Here is a 26,871-nt window from a genome sequence, read left to right as displayed (position 1 = left end):
TTGACATTGATCATAATTGTTACCCCATCGATTGACACGCAGGCTCCTCGAYGGAATAACAAGGAATGCTCCGTGCCAAATTACTCACTCTCCACCGGCTAAACCGCGCATCCTCCTGCAATCAAACCGCAGCCGCAGCTGGAAAACAAAGGTCCTGCAATTCCGAGCGGGGATGTGGAGAGCTGGGCAAGGAAMATCAGGCTGCCGGTGCTCCCAGCCCTGTCAGTGACGGGTGTGTGACAGCAGTAACGACACCGCCAGCAGCGCCGGCCCCRCCGTCTGTGCAGCTCCAGCCACAGGGAGATACGGGAGGGAAAGGGGATGGCAGCGGCTGGGATGGGCTGAGCATCCAAACCCAACCGAAAGCAAGGCAGAAAACTCTCTCACTGTTAGAATGTGGATTTTGGAGCCTAGGGTCTGCCCYGCAACCAGGCATTAAAAATAACCCATCTGAGTTTGGTTTAAGGTYACAGCTCCATGGAGGTCGGGGGCCAGCGCAGATCTGCACCCCTTGCCTTTTTGGGATCACTGGGTTGGGATCGGTGCCAGGCTTGGTGCCAGCAGCGAGTGGCTTCCCTAACCCTGTCCCGATGGCAAATGTCACCTGGGGATGGGCACACGCTAGAGAAGCATCAGCAAAAGTACACTCCTCCTCCGGCAGGAAAGTTTCCTTTGCTGAAAATCACAGCTCCCCCGTTTAATTCTCATGAATATTCATCCGTGCGGGGATCTCATTCAGAGGGAGACCGAGAAGAACTCGTGGGTGCTTATGCAAAAACGCAGACACTTGACACCAAAGATGCTTGTTTAGTTGATGTGAAATMTCTCCAGTTTTCTTTTCCCAGTACATACACGGGCTCGGTGGGATGAAATACATTATCSAGAGAATCATTCATCAAAGACCTGGAACGACGCAGAGCGCATGTGATGGATAAGGAAAATGGCCACCTCGGCGGTGGCTTAAGGACAGCCAGAAAGATTTTTGATGAGCAAAAGCCTTCCCATGGATTTGTGCTGGGAGAAGGGTTCAATAGGGGACTGCACATCCCATTGAGTGCCAATCAAACAGAATCGTGGCACAACCTCAGAGGGGGCTGTGGCACGGCAGGGGCTGGGCTGGGCAGGATTAGTCAGGAGCTAGAAAGGGATTAGGAAAACCTGACATGAAAATGCTTCACTTTGTGTGCGTTTTTATAGTGTGAGACTATATACGGAGAGCTGCTCTCCCACGGGCTGCCAGGCAGGAGCAGGAAAAAAACAATGAAATGTATTTTKGGGGGAAAAAAATGGGATTTGGAAGGAGACATCCTCCCAGTGTGGGAAGAGTGTTGCTGAAGAACCTCTCCTGACTTTTGGGGAGCTGGACAGGTGCCATTTGCAGGSACTCCTGATAAACCTTCCCAGCCTTTCCTTTTTTTCTTTCACGTTGTTTTGACTTAACKCCGTTGTCAGAGCCAGCTCCCCTGAACCTCCCACAGACTTCTGACCCCTCACCCCTGGCTTGGGAGGGGTCAGCCACGATCTGTCCCTTCATCCTGCTCCCTGCAGGACCTGCTGCTGCCGGCAGGCTCTCCAGAATTTCCTTTTAAGAAATCAGTGCAGAGAACAGGGGAAGTGAGTCCTCAGTGACGAAAGTGTTGCAGAGCTCCGGAATAATCCGGGCTAACTAATGGCTTTGCTAAACACTGCAGTGGCTGGCGGTGATCTCCATGTCCATCCCCTGTGTGAGAGGGTTGAAATCTGCTGGCGAATCCCGACATTTTTGGAGCCATGGTGGGCCACACGCTCAGGGGCGCGCTCACCTCCCTGTTCTGCTCCACGGTGATGAAGCAGATTGTTTGCAGGGATCCATGTCAGGATATTTTAGGGAAGTCAGCGCTAGCAYCGCCGTGAATCCAGCATCTCTGTGCATCGCACAAATCCCTTTCCTGCTCGGAACGAGCCTGGCAGCGCSGAGCTCTCTGAGGGCTGCTGCGGGCAAAGACGGAGGGGTTGTGRTGGAGGCAGATGGACCCGGGATGGAGCCTGTCCGTGCAGCAGCGCTCACTGSTGTCCTAACGAGAGCCTGAGGGGTCCCAGCAGGACCCGGATCCCGCAGGATGCGTGGCACCTTTCCCTGGCACCGTGGGCAGGGCGCTGCTGTCAGAGGGCGCTTCCACCCGTGGGCACCGTGGCTGCGTCCTCCTGAGCGGCTTTGGAAGCTGTTTGGAGATTGCAGCAGAACGACTTTGTTCTCATTAGCCCACAAACTGCTTGATTAGTTAAAAATTTACTCCAGATTAACTTTGATTTGAGCTCTGCAGTCTGCTGTTTCAGCTGCCCCTCCGGAGAGGGGAAGGGGCTGGAGTGGGGGATCAGAATTGGGAACACCACCCCGGCTGCAGGATTTCCCCTCTCTCACACTCTTCACTGGAGCTGCAGACTTTCAGCAAAGCCAATTTCAGTCAACCCCGATTCTCTAAAATACATCGACTTCAGTAGTGYTTCGTACAAAGGGAGGGGRAAAAAAAAATCCTAAATATTTTCCTTGGGATAAACTCCCGTGTTAGAGCCACGTCCCTTTCATGCTGTTGCACATGGGCTGATATTTAAGGCAGGGACTTATTGTATAACCCAGTGCCTGTGGGATTAAAAAAAAAWRAAAAAAACCCCACAGTCTCCATGGAAATGGAGGCCATATCTTTTGAAAACTGTATCAGAGCTCTCTATCCTCTCCCCTTTATCATTGTATTTTAACCTACCAGCTGCATATTTAAGAGCAGAGCTTGCAAGATGATCTTACCCTTTTTTATTATTTTCCCTTATGTGTTAAGGGAGGGAATACTGACAGGGACAAGTGACAGCTCGCTAATTATTCCCTTACTGCCACTGCTGTTCTTGTTTTGGACGTGTTGCTCATTTTCCTCTGCTCTTCGCACTGAATAATGCATGGGTCCCTATCAGTATTCATGCGGTACCTTCGGGAACTGCCAGCCTAACTAGCTGATAACTGATTCAGTTTGTAACCGGTGCCTTTGGGAGTTGCAAGGAAAAGTAGCCAAGAACAAATTTAACACTTCTTTCTCATTGCCTCAGAACATCAAGGAGAGGTACAGGAGGGCTGCGCATGAAATCCGTTCGTTGCCTGGAGCTGTCGGAGGTGCAGAACCGCGGCTCTCGCGTTTAACCCAGCGCCCGCGGCCGCGGGGTCAGCGGGATCCAGATGGGAGCGCCGGGAGGGAGCGGGCAGCGCCGCCGCCATCCCAAAGCAGTTGTTTTCAGCAGATGCCCTCTCTAGGCTTCGCAGGGAGGTGCCAAGAAAAGCCACCCCAGAGCCATCTGTACTTCGGAGCGGCAAACAGTGCGAGCCTGGTGCCGGTGCCGGGAGCGCTCGGGGCTATCGGCTGCTATCGGCGTGGCACGGGCACATCGGGGCGGGGACCCTGCAGGGCTGAGCCGGCCCCGCCCGCGCCCCCAAAGTGCAAACTGCGGGTGCCGGGACACCAGGCTGACCCCGAGCATCGCCGAGCCTGGCCCCGTACAGCAAGGTCTGTCCCGCTCCAAAGCAGCTTCGAGAGCCCCCTCCCATCCCAGCGAGAGCACAAAGCGAAGGAGGATGGGTAAAAGCCATATCTGCTCTTGCTCTGTTAAATATGATCGTGAGAGGGAAGAAAGGGAGAAAGTCGGGCGTTTCCCGGGGTGCCACGTTTGTTAGAGGTGCCTGGTGGTGCCGGTGCTGCGGGAAACGCATTTCCTGCCCCAAAAACGGGAAGGGATGGGCTCACTCACCGCACGGAGCTGCTCCACGGGAAGAGAGCCGGTCCCTCCAMTGAAGGATGAAAAACTGCTCTGAGCAGTTGGCTGAATATTCCTACTCGAGCTTTTCATCTGACATGTGTCAGATGGTGTGACCTTAACCACCCGTAATGGCAYGACCTTAACCGCCATCTTCGCAGCTCTGCTCCTCTCCGAGTGCAAATATATATATTTAAAATACTGCCGTGGAGGAAGAGATGCGTTGGGTTTGGGGTTGTGTCAAAGTTGTCAGACGTGTCTTCTGCGGGAGCTGAAAGCAGATGGGGAAATGACCTCGTAGGCGTCCATCACGCCTCCTGCGAGGGACAGAGGTTCAAGCAGGAAAATTTTAAAGGTCTTCCTTGGATCTCGCACTAGGAATTGTTTCCCTAGTTCAAACACAATGAACTCTGTTGATGAAGTTTAGAAGTTCCTCTCTCGAATAAAGGTGATCCAGATGAGAACCAGGCAGGAAGTGAGATTTGTGCACRGGGGGCAAAGCTCTTGAGACACAGCCAGATTTGGGAGCAATTTCATCAAGACTCAGCACAAAAACCTTGTCTGGGCTGTGCTCAGAGAGRACCGGGGTGTGGTGGTTCCTCAGTGACCCCTGAGTGCCATCAGCCTCAGGGGCTGCATCTGATGGAAGCCCCTTTGGACATGAGAACAGGCTGGAGGGATGTGGTGATGGAGCTCAGGGAGCTCTTGACTCAAACAAAGCTTCTGTATGTCTGATTCCTCTCCACTTCCCATTTCGGGCTTTTCTGTGCTTCCTCCACTTCCCTCTCCCAGTCCCCCCTGACCAACTGGCCACAGCAGAAAATCCTGGGTGATCTGTCCCATCAGCCCTTAAAGAAACACACAGGAGAGGTGGTCACTGACAGCTAATGACAGGGGAGGGGACCAACCTCTCTCTCCTTAGGGGTTCTGCAAAACTCGGCAGCAGTTTGTGTTTGGAACTGCTAAAACTCACAGCTGATTGGGGCAAAAGCAGTGTCATCTTTTAAAAGGTAAAAAGCAACTTAAATAATGCTGATCTCTTCATCGCGCTGCCTATAATTACAGAAAAAAAAAAAAAAAAAAAAAAAAAAAAAAAAAAGAAAAAAAAAAAACAACCAAAAAAAAGAAACAACCAGCCAGGATGTCAAAGAGAAATTGAACCACACAACTGAAAATCCCTCGGCAATGACTGCGCTTGGATTCCTTGCCCCCAGCCTGCTGGAGAGGTTTGGCTCCGGTGGCAGCGGGCACATTGTGGGCTTGGCAGCGTCATTCCTGAGCCTGTTCCAGGRAACAATTCTCCCCAACCATAGAGARCCTTGGAAAGGCGTTCACCAGTGTCTGTGGTGCCTCTGGGGAGCCCCTTGGAAGACAAGGAAAAAAGCCTCAAGATACTGTATGTCAGTCTATCTCTCACTATAATTACCTTTATTGATTGGGGACTCATTTACATTTCCATATCTCCGAGTTTCCTGTTAGTGCGCCTGTTTAGATGTGTTCGTGGATCAGATTTCAAGAGATTTCATCCCAGGGAAAAAAAAAAAAAAAAGCGCCTTGTTATGTATGAACTCCATGCAAATCTCAGAAGAGAGGTGATGAGGCTTTATGGCAAGAAATAACACCAGAAACCGTGGGGTGAGCGGAAGGAGGGGAGAGGGAGCGGCCACGGCAGCAGAGCGATTTGTCACAGCGTTCCCAGCTCATGGAATGCTCTGCACGGAATCCTTCCCTTCAGAGGAGCCCAMTATTTTCTCAAAATAAAGAGCAGAAAGAGGACACAAAAAGAGCGAGGACACAAAMCCTCCAAACCAGAATTTCTCTTTTCCTGCAGGTTCGTGGCGTGTCCTGAGAGGACAGAGAGCTGCTCTTGCAGACAGGTACAGAGATACCTGCTCAGCTCGGGCYGGGAACCGGCTGGGCATGGCTGCTCTGCCCTGAACGCTCTCTTCCCTCTGCTGTTCTGACAGAAATCCCGCTGCTGYTCTCTCCGGCAGTGGTGCCCGGCGTGTCCTCGCCGCTGGCAGAGCTCACCCAGCCGTGCTGCCCCTTCACCTCACTGCCACCTCAGCCTCGGGTCGCCTCCCAAGGGAAGCGGCGTTTTTCCCTTTGCTGGTGGATTCTGGGTGTGGGGAACGGGAAATCTGCAGTGCAAAAACACCATTCGGTGACAAAAGGCGAGCGGTGAGAGCGCCCGGAGGGAGGTTTCGGGTTGGCAGTGAGTAGCTGCTAACTGCGATCCYCGCAGGAATTTAAATTGCTTTGCGCTGCTTCTCACCGGTGTGAGAGGGAGAAGTGGGTGAGGGTCTCCTGCATCCCCCCTGCATCCCCCGGGCCYCCAGCCCCAGCACATCTGGACCAGATGTGGGTGGACACATGCAYTGCTTCCCTGACTGGGGCATCCCAGCCACCAGGGCTCGGACCAGCCGATGTCCTGGCTCCAGTGGTCAGGGCTGCAGAGATCTGTGAAAACAGCCCTCACCTCCCTCTGCAACCCCTCTCAGGCTGCCTGCTCCATCTCACCCAGACTAGACACCGAATCTGYTCCAAAATGGATGTTTTTCACATTAAAGAGCTGCACAAACATTTTATTTCCCATTTGTGGCCCTTTTGCAAACAGCAGAGAATCCACTCTTCCTTCCAGAAGATTTGTGTCTGAGGGAGCTCCCAGGCTGACATAAAGCTGCCCATACTTTCAAGAGGCCTCTCTGGTAAGCTCTTATTTCTTGGAATCCTTCCCAAAACGAGGCAGTATCACTTATGGGAAGCAGTGAACAGGAGTGATGTGAAGCCCTGAGAAACCCTTCCCGTTTCAGCAGAGGCACAAGTGTCACGTCTCYGCAGAAATATCAATTATATTTCCTGTACAGCTAATGAGATAACAGTTGGCAAACATCACAGGTAAACAGCCAGACTTAGCCTAGCACATAATTTGGGCTTTTGGAGCCACATTCTCCTGCTCCTAAGGTGTCCCTGAGCGCTGCACCCACTACTGTGTTCAGAGTAGAATTTAACTCAGGTAAAACCCAGAGTAGCCAACAGGGTGAAGTGAAATTGCAGTGAAATGTGATGGAGCTGGGGAAGGGTCGAGAGTGTCATGTGAAAGGTGGCTGAGGGAGCTGGGGGAGCTCAGCCTGGAGAAAAGGAGGCACTGGGGGCACCTCTGACTCTGCACAACTCCCTGACAGGAGGGGACAGCCAGGTGAGGTCAGGCTCTGCTCCCAAGGAAAAAGCATCAAAACCAAAGGAAATGACCTGGAGTTTCTCCTTAGCCTAAAGGGCTGTCCACCCCAGGCAGTGTGGGGTCTCCATCCCTGAGGGGATTTAGGGATGTGRCATTTGGGGGAATTGGGTCAGCAGTGGCCTCGGCAGCGCTGGGGGAATGGCTGGACTTGATGATCTCAGCCGTCTTTTCCAACCCAAACCATTCCACGATTCTGTAAGAGACCATATCTGATTCAGCATTATTATTAATCCCATATGCAGCTCATGGAGGGAGGAAAGGCAGTAATTAAGTGCAGTCATAAGTTAAAAGAATCGACTGTGTGTTTCTTGCCTGCCTGATCCCTGGCAGCGCCTCGTGTTTACTCAGTCATCTGCTGCTGGCTCTGTAACCCTGTGTGCTCCCCTTCCCCAGCCCTGGGCACAGAGGCATGCAGGGGATGCCCCTCAGCTCCCAAAGAAAGGGAAGAAACCAACTAAAGAGTAGAAAAAGGGGGAAGAAATCTCAGAAGAGCAAAAGGAATTGGAAAAAAAAAACCAAAAAAACAAAAAAACAAAAAACAACCAAACTTGAAGCAAACAACAAAAAAAACCCCAAACCTTGAAGAGCAGAAAGATGCAAAGACATAGAAGGCAAATGCCTTCAGGAAGATGGTGACAATGAAAATTGCACAGTGCCATAGTCCAGCACTGGGCAGGGCATGGAGGGAGACCTCAAGAGCCCCAAGGTTGCCAAGAGAAGCCCCCCAAGGTGGCTGCAGAACTCACAGCTGGCCTTTAAAGGTTGTGGGATCTCGTTCCTGCACTCCTGCCCCTCACAGAAACCTGGGCCAGGTGAAGAATAGCCCAGGGGGAGAGCCTCAGCATTTTGGGAAACTGGCTTTGGGTACAATTTTTGTGGGTTGGCCTTGTAATGGGGGAGTGGCTTCTGGGCAAGGAATAAATGGGATTTTAGTCCTTTTCTGAAGCTAAGAAAGAAGTTTGTGTGTTCTGGGAGATGCTGGTGTGTGATTGTTTGTAGGGAAGGTCCCCAGCTGTAGAGAGAGGGTGAAATCTCTGCTCCTTGGGGTCCCCAGAGCTGCTCTCTGGGACCATTGTGAAGGAACCTTCTAGATGGAGAGTAAGGTGAACCTTTTGGGAAAGGTTCAATCATCAATTCAGGTTCAAAACATCCATTATTGGTGATGTACTGRGGATTTGTGAGCCATAAGGAAAACATGGGCCTCAGGCTGGTTCTGCTGCAGCCAGTTCTGAGCTGTTCCTGGGTTGGCTTCAGGTCTCTGGAATAAAGATGAGTTAGGAGYTCTCTCTGAGTTGTTCCTCTCCCTCAGGCACTCGAGGGATTTAGGTTTGTCCTTGCCTCTGGCCACTCCTCACTATCACTGTCACCCCATGGTCCCTTTGGATGCTCTCTGGTCCCTCCTGACAATCTCCGGTCCCTCCAGCCTCTCTCCAGTGGCTCTACCACACCGTGTTCCCTTTGGCCACTCTCTGCTCCCTCCCTCTCTGGTTGCTCTGTGGCTCCGTGGCACCGCCAGCCCCTCTCTGGTGGCTCTGTCACCCTCTGTCCCTCTGTGGCTCTGTTTTCCCACCCAGCCCTCMTGCCCCAGCGGTTGTGGCTGCTCCYCAGTCCCGAGGATCAGTTTTCAGCCAGCCCCACGCTTTGCCCTCAGTCAGACTATTTAGTCTGGTTTTGGTGACCCTGTCTGACTGCTCGGGAAGGAGCTCTCAGGTTTCTCTTTTCTCTGCAATCACTTCTCTTTTTTTTAAACAAATACCTTTGCGCCTCAGCCTCTCAGAGCGGCTTAAGGTGGTCCCAATCGCCTTCCTCGTGTGAGGGGACAYGCTGGGAGTAGCCCTGGGATTTGCATTCCTTTGCTCTTGTGCCGTGGGAGTGCAGGGTTACCTTCCCTCATAAATCGCTTCAGAGTGGCCATTCAGGGCTCATTTTTACAAAAACCTCCCYAAAAACCTGGGAATACCCCTGCTTAATATCCAGGCAGGGCTTATCTCTGAGCACAAAAGCAAAGACATTTCTTTCTTTGGCGTTTTCTTTGGAGCAGCGATGATATAATTTTTGATTCAATGAACACATGCTGGAAAATCCCCTCGTGGTTTAAATGTGAATTTCCAAGAGCTTTAAGAATTGCCACAAGTTCTTTCCTTTGTGCTGCTCACATTGTGCATGTCCCGTTGTGAACTGGGGGCTGAGCCAGCAGGATGGGCTTTGTGTGGGATGGATGAAAGGAGGGATGGAGGGATGGATGGATGGATGGATGGATGGATGGATGGATGGATGGATGGATGGATGGATGGATGGATGGATGGAGGGATGGATGGATGGATGAATGGAGGGATGGATGGATGGATGGAGGAAGAGATGGCTGCAGATGTCACCACTTAATTTTGGTTTAGTTGCTTCAATTCCAGTTGTAGGAGCTGATCACTCATCAAGGGTTTCTCGTGTTGCTCCTGCAACTTCTACAGTCCAAGAGTTGCCCAAGGCACAGAGCAGCTCTTTACAGAAATGGGGCTCTGGATTGGGTTAAAAACACAAAAACCCCAATAAAAAAACAAAGAACAGATTTTAAAAACRAAATGTAAGGGCCTGATATCACATCATACACAATTCCTGGAGCTTCATGCTCTGAGCAGTGAAAGTGCTGATGATGCCAAGGATGGGGAGGCCTTTGCATTGATCAGGRAAGAAAAGTGAGGCAGTGCCTGGTGCTGGGAGAACGGGATCCATCCCGATTTATCGGGCTGCCGCCGAGCTCAGAACGCTGGATGCGGATCGTTCAGCTGCTGCGTGCTAATGAAGGCTGCATTAATTACCCACTGTGGATTGATTTTCATGATTTGTCTGTCTGGGCCTCTCAAACGGCTCTGAAGGAACTTGGTGCTTGACCTTCAATGCGTTCAATGAGAGCAGGGAGACGCCTTGTTCCCTGAGCTTTGGGAGGAAAAAAGAGATTTATGGGACTTGTCGCAGCCCCAAGGACCTTCCTGGGGGCAGCCCCAGCCACAGGGACGAGGTTGGAGTTGTTTTTTTTGCAATGGCTCRTATCACAGTGAAGGGAAGAAGGAAACATTCCCCACCTTGGACAAAGCTTTGGGGTGAGATGTGCTCATCCCAGACCCCAAGCACTCACAGCAAGCCCTGGGTGCCCATCACAGCTCCTGGGTGTCCATCCCAAACCTGGGCAGCTTTGGGGGACATTAGTGGGAGAAATAATRGGAAATTGATTCTAAAAAGCGTTCAGAGGGGTCTCTGCACCCCCTTCACTGCGCCGCCCAGAAGCTTTTCAAGTGGAACAGCCTGCAGCTATTACAATAAACACCTCAGCCGCAACCTGGCTCTCATTTGCATATTAGCAGCCTTAATTTTGATGAAATATGCAAATGTATGCAAAATGAAATTCATCTCATAATGACACAAGGCGATTAAACAATTTTTATGCTTAAATATTCTGTTTAATGAAATCAAACAGACCCATGCGTGTGACAAATTTGCCTCAGCATGGAGAAATTAGTGGATATCAAAAAACTACCCCAGAATCCCAAACACGGGCCACGGTGTGCTGGGCATTGAAATCGCCTCTTCAGCAGGAAAACAATGGGGGTTCCTGATAACCAAAGGAACTGGAAATCACATTACAGAGAAACACTAAAACAAGTTAGTGGCGAGGCACTTTGTTTCCTGCTCTCCAAAGAAATCCCGTTCTCCGTCCATCTTTTATTTATGTTCCAGATGTTGAATTGAGAAGACACTCTCGTTGGTTCTTTGTGGGTATTTTTGTGTTTTAAATTWAAAAAATGATCCTGTAGCAGCTGCATTCAGCATCCTGGGTGGGTCTGGCTCTGCTGGATGGATCGTGTGCCRTGGAGCTGGGCATGGTGCCGGGGTATGGGGTGCTCTGGCTCTGCTGGGGCTGCCAGGGCAGTGGGGAGCTCAGAGTTCCTCCAGGAACCTGCTGTGGATCCCCTTGGGTCCCTCGTGACAGATCTGGAGCAGCCCAGAGCTCTGCAGGACTCAGCATGAAACTGATTGAGATCTGCCTCAAAAGACAGCGGGGTTGGAAACGATCTTTKCTTTCCATCCATCATTGCAGGCTCATCCCAGATTTTCTGTCTGAAATCTTTTTTACCTCTCCCATCCAGACCCTCCTGTTTCCTCCCTCTCACTCCCTTATGTCTTGTCTGTTCCAGCTGCGCTGTCTCTCTCTCTCAGCCGTGTTTCTCTTGGTTGTATCTCCTCATTTCCCTAATTCTTCCAAGTTCCGTGTCTTTTGCTGTTTGGGGGATAAGTGCAGCCCATCCCAGCTCAGCCCAGCTGAGTCTCACCTGTAAACTTTATCAGCAGAGTGTTTATTGTCCCTTTCAGGGTGTGACTGTTGCCTGTGTGTCCCCTGGGCCCAGCTCTTTTCCATCACCACTCCCCCCATTCCCCCATGGCGCTCATCCCGCTGCTCCAGTTCGGCTCCAGCTCTCCAAACTCCGGCTCTGGAGCTGTCACACACCCACCCGAGGCTCTGTGCATCTGGAATTGCCATCGTGCCTCCTGATTCACAGCGGGSCTTTAACTACCGCTCTCTCCTTCTGGCCTTCCCCTCCCCTCGGCAGCGTGTCCCCGACTTCCCCTCCTCTCTTTCTGGGCTGTCACGGTGTAATTGATGATTTTAGGGAGTAGTTGACTCAGGCTGCCTGGTTTTGCTCTGTGAGTTCATTCCTGAGGCCGGTGCCTCGCTGTCGGAGCGTGGGGCCGGAGCTGGGCGCTTCCAGCCGGGCTGGGTTCGGCTCGGGCTGCGCTGCTCCCGTGGAAATGCGCGGATCCGCGGTTTGTCCCGATGGACCAAGGGCATCCCGGGGAGCGCCGTGCCGTGCCGTGCCGTGCCGAGCTGTGCCGCACAGAGCCACCTCCCCACCCCTCCGCCCAGCCAACAGCTGGTAACTACACAAATTTTGGGCAGTTTTGGCCCTTTCTGTCCCCGCAATGCGACCCCGACCCCCTGCAGCAAAGGGATGCGCGGGCTCAGCGCCGCTGCCCCCTCCCCGCTGCCCTGGCCGAGGCTCCCCTTCCCTGCGCCAAAACTGACAGAGGCTGGAGCCCGGAGCTGCAGAGCGGGAGCCCTGCCAGGCCTCATAGCACAGCCGTGATGTAAGAGCAGAGAGTCAGCAAAACCCCCTCGGCGAGCAGAGTTAACCCTCGCGGCGGGGACGTGGCGGGGTGCGCTGGATCGATGGTGCCGCTCCTGAATGCTGGTTGATCCATCATCTCTGGGCCTCCACCCTCCTCTGCTGGCACCCTGGGCATCCCTGGGCACTGCTGGACACATTTTCCAGAGCCTGGTCCCTTTCTGGATGTTGGGGAAAGCTCTGTGCATTCCTGGGCTTCCCATGGCACCGGTGTCCCCCAGTGCCAGCGATCCTCAGTGAGTGCCAGCGCCATGCTCTGCCTGCCCTCTGCATTTAAATAATCCCTGAGGCAACAGGTTATGGGCTGAGAAGTTCTTAAATTATCTGAGCGGGTTTATGAACTTTCGCGGCGTGGAATGGATGTGGCATTTCCTCTCCGCAATAAATGTTCGTCAGAAATGACTTGATCCAAACAACCTTGTGCTACAAAGGCACCGGGCCGTGAAAAACCTTTGACAAAACAATCTCCTTTAAGCGTGGTTTTGGTGGAATTAGGGCTGATTATGATCGGATGTTGCAGTATTCCGACTTTTTACATTCCCTTTATTTTGAAAATTCATCGAATATTTGTAACGTTTCACTCTGGATGAGTATCCTCACACAGTGAAGTACCTGCAAATGTTGGATTAATTTTTCTCCATGAATTTGGCTTGATCATGAAGAAATGATGAGCCGTGTGCTTTCCTTTCTGCAATTCCTAAACAGGCCATTTTGGGCTCACAAAAAAGGATGCAGGAAGATGCTCTTCATTCGGACTATCCAGTGGAAATGCACCTCATTTTTTAATAACTGAGATTTGCACTGTTCCACCGAGGAACTGCCCCTTGCAGGTGCCTGGGGAGCACTGGGAGCACTGGGAAACACTGGGAGCAATCCTTGCCCTGTCTGCCTGTGGTTCCTACGCTGAGGAGTTTTCTTCAGGGACCAGGCAAGCGATGCCTAAATAAATAGTCCAAGTGGATGCAATTCCAAGCTCATATCATGTTACAGTAATCAGAGGATAAAATTGTTTTTCTCTGTGACCTTGTTACAACCGTTTGCGAAGTCTGTGGAGAGAACTGCATGTCTAAATCAATCCTCCCTGCGGAGAGTGTCACTGCTCCTCTCGGAAGGCAATTAAAAAGGAGCTTTAGCTGGAGAAGGGGCCGAGGGAGCCTGCGGGGACCCTTGGAGAGTTGCTCCAGGTCTTGCGCTGGGGGGAGATCCCATCCTGGAGAGAGCGGTGGGAATCACGCGGGTGGGTGGGGCCGATATCGCTGTTAATCGATTCGCTTTCGATAGTGCGAGCTTGAGTTTATTGTGAAACTCCCGGCACGATTGGAGGCCTGCCTGCTATTATCAGTCCAAATAAATACGGGTTAACAGCAAATTCGAAACATCTGCTGGGGCCGAAGCCATCTCTGCTAGGATGTTCCCAGCCCAGTGCCTTGCGTGAGTGGGGTGGCGGCAGTCCCAGCTCCGAGGAATGCGAGCAGGGGACATCAGCCACCATCCAGCGTGTCTGACTGGCCCTGCTGGGGCTTTGGCTCCCATGGGAACGCCAGTTCTCCCGGGAAGTCACTGCAGCTGCTGCCCCAGGACAGAACTTGACCCAAGGAGGGCTGTTTGGGGGTCCCGCAGTGCCGGGGTCGGGGTGGTGCCACTGTCAGAGCCCGCTATTGGCAGAGCCCTCGGTGCCCTGAGTCTGGGATGAATAAACAGGATTCRTACCTGGCACATCTCGGGCTTTAGAGCCATTTCCAGGCTCCTCCTGCACAAGGGCCGCTCACACCAAAGAGCTGAAATCTGAGGGAAAAGCCTGCGCAGAGAGCAGCCGAGCACCGGKGTGCAGCTCATGGTGCTGGTGGGTGCTCAGGAGCAATGTGGGGCTCCTCGGGGGTCGTAGGGACTGAGCACAGCGCCCTTGGAGACGAGATGAAAACAGGAGAAGGGAGAGGGGGAAGAAGGGAGGGCTTTCTCACAGGAACCTTGTGGGAAAAGCAAAACCTCTTGTCGTGGTTCACTGCCTGCCCGTCTAATGCTGTCCCCGAGGGAGCCGGTCAGGCGCCATAAAACCAGGCAATTTGCCCCGGAAATAGGTGAAGAGATGGAAATGTGCTGAGGCGATGTAAACGCGCCACCCCGCAGGGGCCGGGGTCCCTCCGGGCGGCTGCTGCGGGGGGAGGGTGTCCCACGGTACCGGGGACAAGGGCTGGCCGGGGAAAGCCCTCGATACGAGAATCAGGGGGGTTTCAGGGCCCGGCTGCCGTGTGCCTCTCCTCCTTGCCCGCGGCACKGCAGGGAACCCTCCCTGGCAGCGCTGGAGCTGCGGTCCCCGGGTCCCGAGCACCCCGGTGCTTGCGGAGCATCCCCGACACTCCCGGCCGGGAGCACTTGCAGAGGGCAGCACACATCYTCCCACAGTCCTGCGAGGAGCGTCCCGACCCTAGAACAGCCACCTCCCAGTAAAGGAGCCTGGAACTGAGCTGGAAATCAGCCCGAAAATCAGCTCAGCCCGGCATCCAAACCCAGACGTGGTTTTGGTGCCTGTTGAGTATGARCCAGGCTGGGATCCACTGCATCCRTCGGTGCTGGTGCAGGGCTGGGTTYGGGCTCGGGGCTGTGGGTGCAACGAGCAGTTTTGCTGATTTTTTTTGGATGCTTTGGATGCTCGGTGCTGACTAAACAATAACTGTGCGCCGGGGAGGCAGCGCGGTCGGGGCTGCGGGCRCACGCTCGGGGCACGCTGTAAATTAAACCCTGGAGGATGTCACGGAGACGAGATCCGCCTKAACCTCACGCACCAGGAATTCAAGAAAGCCACCTTGGCCACCCTCATCCTTCCTCCCACAGTGCCTGAGACAGGCCAGACCCTGTCAGCTGGGATCTGCCTGGATCCTCCTAAATCAGCGCTCTGCTCTGCCTGTTCCCCAGCACAATCCTATCTCCTGGCTGTTGGACGGCGGCCAAGCGCAATCACTTCTCTGAAAGACTCGCTAAATATGTTCGGCAAAAGAATTTAATTAGCCCCTTTCTCTTCCACATGAAGGTTTTTTAGGAAAAAAAAAAAAAAAAAAAAAAAAAGGAATAAAGGAAAAGAAAGAAGATCCCAGTCTTCCCAGTCCATTTTCTCAGCTCGTGGTTGAAGTGCTGCTGCTCTGCTCAGGATTTCAGCGAGCAGAGCCTGATCCTGGCCCTGCAGTGCTCTGCCCGGGTGTCCCAGTGGGAAGAGCTGTGCATCCCTCCTCCCTCCCGAGGAGGCCATTTGCTGGGACTTCGGAGTTGAAAGGATTGCTCGGTTGAGATTTTTGTTTTCAGCCTGAGCTCYTGCGAGGGATGAATCATAGCTGCGTGAGTTTGGCTGAGCCGCAGGGCTCTGCCGACTGCAGGGGAACACGGGGACCGGCAAATGTCCCTGTCAGGAGAGCTCCTCACAGATCCCTGCCATCCTGATGCTCTCCCGTGTGAGGGGGAGGGATTTGCCCCTCGAAACGGCTCCGGGCAGGGAAGGCATGGAGGGGGCTGTGCCTGGAAGGTGCCTGATGCTGTTTGTGCCCCTCATGCCCGGGGGAGTTGAGAGATGGGGACAGGCAGGGTCTGCTTCTCCTGGCTAAGCATGGGAACTCTGGACAGGGGCTTGAAGCTGGATAAACTGTGCTTGCTTCACCCCAAAAAGCCAAAACCTCACCTGATCCTTCCTCTGCGTCAGCAAGAGGCGATGGGAACATTCCCTTGTGGCTGTTCCAGTTATTTTCACCTGAGCAAGGCCCAGGACTGGGGAAGCAGGACCTGTGTGGCCCRTGGAAAGCAGATCCTAGGAATCTGCTCAGCCTGGAGTTTGGGGCACAGCACCCTGCCATCCCACCGAGGTGCTGCTGTCAGGTGAACCAGGCAGGGACCAATCTGTTAGGGAATTTATGAAATGTTATGTAACTGAGAGGAACCAACAGACAGACTCTCTTAAAATGATATCCTTGTTAATAATCTCCTTCATCCATCACTGCTGCTCAAGGATCCTCTCGCTTTTATGCGGAACATAAATTATTTGGGGGTGGGAGGAGGGGCTCTGCTGGCGATGGGAATTACAAACAGCTGGTTGACCACAAATTGCACCTCCTGCATCATCAGCGAGCGCACGTGAGCTCAGCAGCAGTCCTGCCCGCTGCGTTCATGACCAGGGTGCGATATTTTCGCTCTGGTGATGCAGAATCCCTGTTTTTGTGGTACCCACACGGCTCTGTGTGTCATGAGGACTCCCACACAGTGGCCCCTCATCCTCTGTCCACCATCAGTCAGGTCCTGGCTTCAAATCCCGCCAGGCACATGGAGAATGTCAGAACTGGATGTCAGACCCCCCGCCCCAAGAGGCCTCAGTTTTAGAGGGACACCCCACAGCAGTTTTTTACCCCCTCCTGGTTTCTCAGGTATTTTCTCAGAATCACTCACCCCTCCTGCAGCCCTTGGCCATCCCTTCTCTTTCACWGCATCTGAGCAGCGTGGCCAAAGCTAATGCTGATGTTGGCGTTCGTGCAGAGCTAAGGGTTAAGGGGAAGGGATCAAACCACAGAACAGAGAGTGAATGCAGCTTTTCTTGTTCGTGCCGCATTGTGATATATTTAAACTTTCATTTAGCATAAATAYTCTAGGTCAAACACCAGACAGATTCACCAATTATATTTTCCCCTATTAGATGAAATATGTTTCTAATTTGGCCATAGTTTTGTTTTATTAGACCTGTGGCAGCGAGGGTGACCCTGTTTCAAAATAACCTTTTCAGATCATTTAGCCCTAGTCTTTTGCAAATAGAGTTTGATAAAGCAAAAATGTGCCAGTCTATTTTTTAAGTGAGGGTTATGTGAACCCAATTCCTTCCYCAAGTCAGGCTGGGGCCCCGCTGGAGCTTGGGAGCCCTTAGGAAAGCGTTATGTTACAGTCACTCCGTGTGCACCGAGCGAGAGCCCCGGCGTGCGGGGAGAGAACTCAAATTGTGTTTATTTTGCACGGCGGACYTGAGCCAGAGGATTTTTGTCTCTTTAAAATGTAATGAAGCACAGTATTAGCATTTCCTGGGTTTCAGTGCTTCCCTGCGTGCTGTTGGAAGGATGGCAAGGGGCGATGTGCTGACTCCAGCTCCAGATCTCCCCGGTTTTCCTAAAAGCAAGATCCCCAGAGCGGCAGCATCAGGTATCTTCCAGGATCAGCTCTTGATTTTTGTGCGCCGTGAAAACCGGAGAATGAGTTATTTTTTACTTTATGCAATTCCGGGTTTTTTTTTTTCCCCTGGCTTATCTGATCCGCTTATTGTGCCGAGGGTTTTATTTCCTTCAGGCTCCAAAGGAAAGCTCCGAGCTTCCCGGAGCCCATTCAGCCTGGGTGTGATACCATCGGCTCTGGTGGCAGCGCTATCGCCGCCGTTATCCCCCCATCGCCGCCGTTATCGCTCCGCTGACAAATCCTGCAGGAGTTTAACGCCTTCTGGAAGTTTTCCTGGGCATTTGGGATCTTCTCCTCAGCTCTGCCCCTCCGGGTGCTGTGGGTGCCTCCGGTTGCCTTGGATGAGCTCCCCAGACAGAGGGGATTTCTCCTGGAGTAGAAGTTCCCTAAACTGCCCTCCYAACCCCTTTTACCTGCAAGATTCTTGCTGGAGTCACATCTCCCTTTTCCTGATTTCAGCCCTTTTTTCCCATATTCACACCAATTAATGTCCTGGTTCATCCCATCTGGCRAGGGAGCAGTCCAAGGAATAAATCCCTGGGGAAAGAAGGATTCTCTCAGCCCTTCCAGCGGCCCTGGGATGTTTTGGGGCCATCCCTGTGGGAAYGGGGACCTTGTGGGGTCACCCACTGTTCTCCTTCCCCTCAGCTTCTCCCACTTCTCYCTTGGCTYGGGATGCGTGGGGARGAGTCAGAAGGTGCAGCCAAGGAGRAAATCAACACACAGCCAAGGAGAATAAAAACACACAGCCACGCATGTGACACTGTCGTGTCCCCCTGCTGTCACCRGGCTCCTGCTGCCCCAGTGCTGCCCGTGCCAAAGCCACCGAGAGCAGGAGCTTCCCGTGGCCAAACAGCAGGAATGACATCACYGCCAGCGCTTTCATCATCCTGAATYGTTCAAAGTAAAAATCACAGYGAAGCTTTGCRTTTAGAGATTAAAACCAGCTGGGAAGCAGCGTGTGTCCTGCACAGAAAATGGCGCTTTGGATTGAGAAAGTCACGCCTCAAAGTTTGCTGAAATTTGATATTCTTAGCAAATATTGTTGTTGCTTGTTAAATATTTGGGGAAAYGCGAAGATCAACACCAAACAAAACTATCAGCAGTAGCAAAACAATATCGATGTTAAAATGTGTTTGAAATCGATCTATCCCTGTGAAAAGCCTTCAGCTCCCTAAAACGGCCATTTCCGATGGAAATGCTCCATCAGAAAATTTCCTACAACGCTGCTCAAAGCCTGGAACCCCAGAGCTGAGCCATTTCAGGCACTGTTCAAAGCTATTTTTGTTAAGTCTTTAAAACCCTTTAAGACTTTATGGAGAGAAAATCCCTCTCGGTGCTGTCACTGAGTTTAACGGTCTCATCTCCAGACTGGGGAGAACGGGGTTTGCTCCCAGCAGATCCATCATCCCGAGAGTTCCACTTGCTTCGGAGGCTGCTGCCAGTGCCAGAGACCTCTGAGACCCAGGCCAAGCTCTTGCACCACGGGGAGAAGGTGGAACTTGATCTCAAGCAAAACAGAAACGTCGCCAAGGGTTTCAACTGAAAACCAAAGTTGGAAGGAGTGAATTTTCCACCCCTTCAGACCTTCTGGACAAGCTGGAGCTGCAGAGCCACGTGGGGGCTGACCATTGCACCCAGGGAGGAGCAGCTGGACATCTCCTGGGAAAGGGAAATATGGGAACAGCAGTGTCCTGYGTGGTTTTCCATTGCTGTTCTCTTTTCTYCCATTTTTTCCCCCCATTTTACCCCAGGTGCTTGATCCTTTTGTATTAAAGGAAGATTCTGGGTCACAGAACTTGCAAACGAGTGGAGAAAATGAAATTATTTCCAGCTAGAACCCGAATTTGGGGTTCAGAAAGTCACACCTTAGTCCTGGGCTGAAAATGGACCACGGGCTTGAATTCTGCCCTGTGAAAGGACGCGTGCCTGAAACAGCAGCACACGGCACAGGGGAGCAAAGCAGGTCACTGAAATGCTTGTCAGCTTTCCAACATCGTTCACAGACCTTCTGGCATCCCAAGAACTGACAGGGGATCAAATGTTCCCAAACGGTGAAATCTCTAAGTAAGAAAAAGGCAGATGTGCTTTCGGAAGGGTCCCGTGTTCCCAGCAAAGCACAATAAATTGTATTTACAGCCTTGCTGAAGCGTGCCCTGTTTACACCATCTGATCGCTGTCCTGGGGACTCACTGAACCTAGCAGGGACCCAAAAACCTGTAATTCCTTTTATTTGGAATAATGGGGAGGAGCAGGATGATGCTGTCACAGCAACCTCAGRTTTCTCAGAGCTGTGTGGCTGCTGCTGCTCCAGACTCTCCAGAAAGGGCAGGTCCTTCAGGCAGCTTTTCCATGGCAATCCACCCTGCTAAAGTCATATTTCACTTAYGAGGTGGGATGTTTATCTTTCCCAAATGACATCCCTGGACATGCTGGTGTCCCTTAGCAGACAGAGAGTTTATGGGCTCTATGCCAGACTGTCACTGACCATTGTCCCAGCACCAGCAGCACACTTGGGGCTGCATGCAGGCATGAGCTGTGCTTCCCAGGGACATCCCAGGAGTTGGGACCAGCTGGAGAAATGTCATTTTAGYTGGTTTCCATCCTTTGAGAAGCCCAGGGTGCTCCTTGCCAGGCTGTGCAGCCATGCAGGTTTCTCCGTGTTGCTGATGTCGGATATAAATTGTGGGTTAATTTCCAGAAAGAATAGGATGTGGCTTTTCCTGRCTATTTGGAAACCTTCCCATGGAGCTCTGTACAAAATATTCTTCTTCTGGTACCACCGTGAGCCCAGATGCTGAGGGCAGACTCCATCATCCACATCAGACCCAGGAGATTTCCTGGCAGATTGACCCCTGAGTGGGCAAAGGRCAGGTCTGGGTCATCTGAGGGAAACCAAAGTGCCTCTGGTTGTTCTGCCAGCCCTGGTGACCCCCAGCCCCTTGGGCAGGAGGTGATGGGAGCACATCTGGGCACAGATGGCACAGCTGRCACAGGGYCARGGCACATCASARAGCACYSTGGGCTCAGCAGGGCTSTCCCAGCCCCTTGTGTGGCTCTGTTGTGCCCTCTGAGGCTCTTCAGGACCTGCTCATCCAGAGTTTTCTGCTGCCTGAGGCATGACCAGAGAGTTTCTTCAGCAAYGGAAAAGTTATTTTCCTAAATGGACATTAATGTTTTTYCCATTAATTGGAAGAAATTCTGCKGCTRTGGAAAACCTTAAAGTGATATCACYGTGAAAAACTGCAAAAAATTCACACTGAAAAGGGCTTATGAAATCCACACTTTTCCCAGCCAAAAGGGACTTTAAAATAATCCCCACAGGGCTTCCATGGAACCAGGACTGGAGATGACAAAGGGAAGCACACTGGGGAAGAACAATGTGGGATGGGAGAGTATTTTGGCTGCTAGAGGGAGCAACCATCCCATCCCATCCCATCCCATCCCATCCCATCCCATCCCATCCCATCCCATCCCATCCCATCCCATCCCATCCCATTCCCAGCCCCTTTTGGGAGACAGGAGATGCTCCAGCCCGGTGGCTCATTCCAGGTGCTGTCAGCAGCCCGGCTCATCTCCCTTGATTTATCACACCAAGTTCCTGGAAGAAGAGGAAAAGCAGCCCAACCCAAACCAGAGCAGCCTGATAATCCCTGGAGTTTTTGGGAAGGAGGGAAGCAGCTGCCATGACACAGAGCAGGGGCASAGCAGCGGGATGGACCCTGGTGTTGTGGTTCTTCCCAGACCCTTGGCGGTTCAGGAGCTGGCAGAGACACAGGGAGAGGGTCCTGGCCATGGTCATTCCCATCCCTTCCCTCAGAAGGACCAGCAGCAGCTCTTTTCCCGTGCTCCCAGCAAGGACTGGTGCCACTGGAGCACTGGACCTGCGGCCACGTGAGCGCCCAGCAAAGCCTGGCTCTCACAGCCCAATTACCACAGCCCTAATTGTTTGCAGAATTGGAACCCTCATTTGCTTTGAGTTCTTCCCAGCTTGCCCAGTCCTCCAATATCTYCCTGCTCTGTCAGACATTCTCTGTTCCAACACAAATACGGATTTTTCTGGAAATGTGATTTATTTCCCCTAATTTTGATCTCTTCTTGCATTCTTCAGTTGAAGAAGCAGAACCCGTGAAGAGTTTGGCTGACAGAAGTATTTGTGCAAAGGTTTCCTTTTATCCCCTCTTCCATATTTTTCTCAAAAACAGCTACCTAAATCCAAATAAGATTAAGAGAAAAACCTTTCAAATGGGTTACATTAATTTAGTAACCAGATCCTCTGCAACGATGAAAGAAGCACAATATTCTTATGTAATAAGTCCTGCTTTATAAATGCATTAATTCTTAAACTATATTGTTTTAATAAACAAGGCTCTAGACATGCCCAAGGGCACTGGTATTCTCAGAAGAGTTTTCCAAGAAAGCTCGTGTTGTTGGATTATTATTCCATTACTTCCAAGTTCACCGAGCTGAGCTATTTTTTTTCATACTCATATTGCAGTAAAAACAACAACTTTCAAATACTTTGTTGAGGAGATTGGGAATCAAAATGGAAACTATTTGTGTAGGATGAGAAGTGCTGAAAGTCACTCGTTTYGTGCAATTACATCGGGAATCTGAGGCCTGGCTTGTTATTAAGGGGCAGCAGGGTGGGGAATTTGGGTCTCTGCGGTGCTTCCTGGGCTAATCCTACTCCTGGGGACCACTGCTGTAGAGAGGCTTTAAAGACACGTTTTAAGACCCCATCACTTGGAATAGCAGGGTGTTCCCCTGCTTCCCACCARCTAAAAGGGGTTGGGTTTGTCTAAAGCAGGGAAAAGMGRTTTTATTTGTGAGWTGGTGAGCCATGGCTCAGGCAGAGCGGGGCAGAACGGCTCTGGGGTGTCTGTATTCTCACAGATTTTCCTCCAGGTAACCCCACTGAGGGAGGGCTGACTAAAGAAGCACTAACAAAAATGACAATAATGGTATAACTCACATATGCCACCCAAACCATCTTCTTGGTGGTGCTGCACAAAGCCAGGAAAGGCCTGGAAGAAATGCTGTGTTTAAAGGATGGGACATTCACGGTGCGCTCACCCCATTCAATCCCTGCTCACGTGTGCATGTGCCATTTTGGGGTGTGCCAAATGATCTTACCTGATCATTCCACATCCCACAGGGGATGAGCAGCTCCTTGAGGAGCCAGCACAGMGCTGCTCTCCCTCATCCTTCTGTCGGCACTGGCTGCTCTTTCCAACCGGATTTAAATGAAGGGAAATCTCACCCATTTGTGCCTCTGCAGAGTATCTTCTGCCTTATTCCCATGAATTATTAGCTCACTTTTATTGGGCTTGGCTTGCAGGGGGATGACTATTTCATCCATCAAATCAGAATCTTTTTAACACTAATACTGAATTTATAGAAGTGGTTAAACGAAGTGTTGACAATATGGACAATGTGTTTCTGATTAACGCTGCGATTTAACAGGGAGCTGCCAGCGGCCGGGAGTCACTAAAGCAGAGCAGCACTTTTCCAGAGCCACGGGCTGGAGCTCAGAACTGCAGATGTCAGGGCTGGCTGCTCCCAGGAGCTGTGCTCTTCACCCATGGCCATGTCTGTTGTGTGCTGTCCCCCTGGTCACTCCTGTTCTGTGCTTTTTTTCTGTGATCACGCCTGTACCGCGCTATTCCACTTTCCCTGCTGGGTGTGTTTATCTCTGTGCATTCACCTGTGCAGGTTTTTGGCAGTGCAACCTCTTCCTGCTGCTCTCCAGGGGAAGGGGATGGTGGAGGGCACCCCTCCCACCCTGCCCCAGCAGGAGTTCTGTCTGCTTTGAAAATATCAAAGCAGATTAAAATATGGCTTTCTTTCTTTTTCTTTTTCTTTCTCTCTTTCTCTCTTTCTTTCTCTTTCTTTCTCTTTCTTTCTCTTTCTCTCTCCCTTTCCCTTTCCCTTTCCCTTTCCCTTTCCCTTTCCCTTTCCCTTTCCCTTTCCCTTTCCCTTTCCCTTTCCCTTTCTTTCTCTCTCTCTCTTTCTCTCTTTCTCTCTCTGTCTCTCTCTTTCTGTCTCTCTCTTTCTGTCTGTCTCTCTCTCCTTCACAAAAAAATAGGAGGAATTGTACAAAGGAATTGACAATAGGAACAAAAGGGAGAGGAAGAGAGGGAAGTGTGTGCAGAGCCACAGAGATCACAGCCAGGATGAGAGGATCCTGCTACCTGGAGCCTCCTCTGAGAGTGCTCACAGGCCAGGGAGCTTTGATCCTCTCCTTCCCTCTCCTCACTAATCGCCTTCACGGCAACACTGAACTTCTGAAATTCAACAGCTACTAAAATATCAAGCATTTAGGGCTGRGCAAACCTTGTGGAGTGGGAGGTTTCACGAGACGTTTTGGCTTCTCTCAAGTTCAGAGCCAGCAGCAGTCGGAGATGGGGAATTTTCTTCCTCTGCTTTTACATCTGCTGGGTGTGCCBCTTGTTCCTGGGGGATTGATTCAGTTCTGGGAAAAAATTGTATGTCTTCCCCATGTGCAGATTAGGGTTAGGAGAGACAGAAAGCCCCAGGCATGGCTGGAGGAGTCAGGTAAGACCAGGTAGGGACAGATGAGCACACGGAATTTCCTTGCAGGACAATGAGCAGTGTCCAGCCCCTGGCACAACACCCTCGTGTTCACCCCTCTGCCCATGGCCAGCAGAGGTGTTCAACTGGCTCCTACCAGCCTAAACTCCCCCTGAAATCCCTGTTGTGCCAAATCTTGGGTGTTCAGGCTGCTCGGGTTATCCCCTTGTTCATCCCTGGTAACACTGGGGTGAGTTCCACGTGTGTGATAAAACAAAATCACTTGTAAACCTTCACTCAGAGCTTGAGGAACAGCCAGGCTGACCCTCCTCKAAAGCTCCCTTTTCCTCACCCTGCCCCCTTCTCTTGCAGCCCTCCTCCCCCAGCCATCCCCAAAAATATCCCAGCCCTTGTCTGGCCTTGTTTAAGAGTCAGCTTCAATAGGACCTTTGTTAAGGGCGAAATCTCATTAAATGTGAGGTAAGAGGAAATGAAAAAGTGTAAAATATCCAGATTTATTACCTGTTGTCTTCTGAGCATTTGAGAACGAGGAGCTGGGGGCCAAGGGCCACGTGGGATCAGAGCTGTGAGCCACGAGCCTTCCCCACCACCCGCGCTGCCTCYGGCTCCTGGGGCACTGCCTGCTCCTGGCACCGGCTTATCAAAGGAAAAAAAAAGAATTTTGTGCTTTTTGAGTTAAAAAAAAAAAAAGGTGATTTGCTCTTACTGCATCAGTCTGGCCCTGAGCTCCTCCGTCCCATGCATGTGCAGGTGGGGATGTTTATTTACTGAACTCAGAAATGTTTCTCAACTCAAAGGGAAGGTTTTCCAGTAGCAGTGACTCCTTTTTTTTCTTCCTGTTCCAAAGGTGAAGRGAAAAGCAAACCCAGTAAATTACARTGTYGGGTTTATTAACTCTGCTAATGAGGGAGCAGCCTGTGTGCTCAGGGGTGAGAGAGCCAGACCCTCTGCACTGGGGCATCACATTCGGGGTGCCCCTGAGCTGCTCCCTCTCTTTCAGGAGGGACAGAGGTGCCAGGACTAAAAAAAAGGCAATTTAGAGAAATTATAAAACCTGATTAAACTGCTCTGGTCACGATGAGCGTTGAGCATGGGATGGAACCTGTGAGTGATGCAGCTGTGCCCGTGGCAGGGCGATGCTCCGGGGTGCCCAGTGCTGTCCCAACACGAGTCCTGGGGTGTGATGTGAACATCCCTTGGCCCCGGGGTGTGATGTGTTTGCAGGGCCCGTGCTGCCCCTCCCCTTCCCCGTGGCACTCAGGGCTGTGCCGTTTTCTTTGCCCTTTAGCTGAGTTAGTGCTTGGGGAGGAATGAGTAATCCGTCCTCTCTCCCTGCACGAAAAGAACGGGGAGCCGATGTCACCGGTGAAAAATGTGGGGCCACCCACCGGGCCGGGGCGGGCAGGGGGGCTGTGCTGARGCTGCCACAGGGCACAAACAAGTGGCATTTCTGGGCTTGTTGTCGGCTGGTTTCCATGGAAAACCCTCGGCAGATTGGGAGAGATCTTCCAGCTCCGCCRCCGCCCCCAGCCCTGTGCCCCTTGCCCACCGCCCYGCTGCCAAGGCCACCACTAAACCACGGCCCCGAGGGCCACATCTGCATGTCTGTGAAATCCAGSGGCTCAAAGCACTCATGGGGTGTGTGTTTGACAGCGCCAGCGTGCGAGTGCTGTGCTGTAGAGCCACAAGAAAATCCCCCGTCCCTCTCCAGCCYTGGCAAGGACGTGCTGGAGCTCTCTGCTCCCTTCCCCGGGGTGATGCCCGCCCTACCTGGGCTGTTTGCCCGTGGGCACGTCCCGGTGAGTGGCACAGAGCGGTGCCAAGCTCCAGGGCTCGGGCACGGCCACAGGGCTGGGTGTGGTGGCAGATGCAGCAGCGGGGTCGCATTGTCCCCGCAGAGGCGGCTTTMACTGGTGACATTAGCGAGTGGCGGGGCTCCGGGTGCCTGCTGGTTCTCCCTCCATCCACTCTGTATTCTAACCCTAATTGTCTGCAGCAACCTGTTATTACGGCGCCTTTAACATGATAGACACAAATAGGACGCACTAATCCACTACTCTTTGGTTTAAGAGTCATTACAAAGTGCTTAATTAAGTAAGCCTCACTTAATCACAAAATGTTTGCATGCTAAACGAGTTCTTGTGAAGCACGACACTTGACATATTCTGTACAAAAATAATTACAAGCGGGAGGCCCGGTACATTGAGCCTCCGAACATTTCATTTCAGGCCTTGCCCATTCATCACCAGGCTGGAATTAAAAGGCTTTCAGCGCAGAACTCCCACATTCCTGCCGGCTGAGTCACCGCTGCTCCGCTGCCGCTGCCGTGCCTGGGTGGCTGCCACGAAATCTCTGCCCCTCCGGCTCCCCGAGCATGTGCCGGGACCGTGGCACGGACAGCATCGAGGTGGCGGCTGGCACCGAGCTGGGAGTGGCACCRAGGGACAAAAAGTCCTGGGAAAGGCCAGCAGAGCGTCCATGGAAGCAGCACAATGGTGGGCGTCTTGTTAGTGTTGAGGTGTCCGAGCGTTGTATTCCCTTGGGATGCGGCATCCGGAGCAGGTGGGGGGAAATTCGGTGCTTTCCTGCCCCGGAGCTCCCCAAAAGGCAAAGTCAGCCTCTGCCCCGAGGGATGGTGGCTTTCCCAAAACCCCGCCCTCGGCCGCTTAAAGGCTGTCTGAATGGGATTGTGTCAGGAGCAGCCTGCAGACTATTGTTGGGTGTGCCGGTGCCCATTGAAATCCCTGTGCCTATTGGGATAATTGGGATTCCAACCCCAGCCTGTCTTTTGAAGGAAATCCTTTAATTAGCGTTCTCCAGGCTCGGGAACGCCCTCAGTGCTCCTGTTTGTTTTCTCACATGCTGCTGCTCAGGTCAGGGCATTTCGAGCTCCAAACTGCTCCATGCAAAGTGCACAGTGGTATCCATCCATCC

This window comes from Malurus melanocephalus, unplaced genomic scaffold (assembly GCF_030028575.1).
Source record: "Malurus melanocephalus ecotype Western Australia unplaced genomic scaffold, MMel_1.1 scaffold_282, whole genome shotgun sequence".
Lineage (NCBI taxonomy): Eukaryota > Metazoa > Chordata > Aves > Passeriformes > Maluridae > Malurus > Malurus melanocephalus.
Note: the sequence above shows the minus strand (reverse complement) of the source record.